General features: G+C 62.7%; 1 protein-coding gene across 6 annotated transcripts in view; it reads left to right on the plus strand.

The window, feature by feature from the left end:
- Dixdc1 (DIX domain containing 1) overlaps positions 1 to 418 on the plus strand; it is a 76,704-nt gene that overhangs the window by 42,714 nt on the left and 33,572 nt on the right. The window lies entirely within an intron of this gene.

A 418-nucleotide genomic window follows, 5' to 3' on the forward strand; every position in this document is an offset into this window, starting at 1 on the left:
TCCCGAAGGGCGGGAGCCCCGGGGATATTGCGGCTCGGGATGGGGAGTAGCTCAGAAGACAACACACAGCACAGATAGGCCCTAGTGTTTCCATTCCCTTCCCCGGCTGCTCTAGGGTCGCCCTGGCAAAGCTCCGCTCGCCTGTTGCTCTGTAAACCTCTGGCCATCCTCTCGCAGCATCCTTGCAAAACGATCCTTAATTTTTTGGGGTGTGGGGAGAGTACACGAAACGCCTGAGGGCAAGATGGGAGGAGATGGTGGATCCGGATGCAGGGTCCCCGGGGACAGCCTGCGTCTCTACCCCGCGAGCCTCTCCCTCACGCCGAGATTAAGCCTGAGCTGCGCTTGGCTCAGGGCAGCCCGGACCCGAGTCCACGGAGGGAGGGGTCAGAGTGGAGCCCGCCACGCTTCCAGCGCC

The sequence above is a fragment of the Fukomys damarensis genome, unplaced genomic scaffold, assembly GCF_012274545.1.
Source record: "Fukomys damarensis isolate Sample0158 unplaced genomic scaffold, DMR_v1.0_HiC HiC_scaffold_16, whole genome shotgun sequence".
NCBI lineage: Eukaryota > Metazoa > Chordata > Mammalia > Rodentia > Bathyergidae > Fukomys > Fukomys damarensis.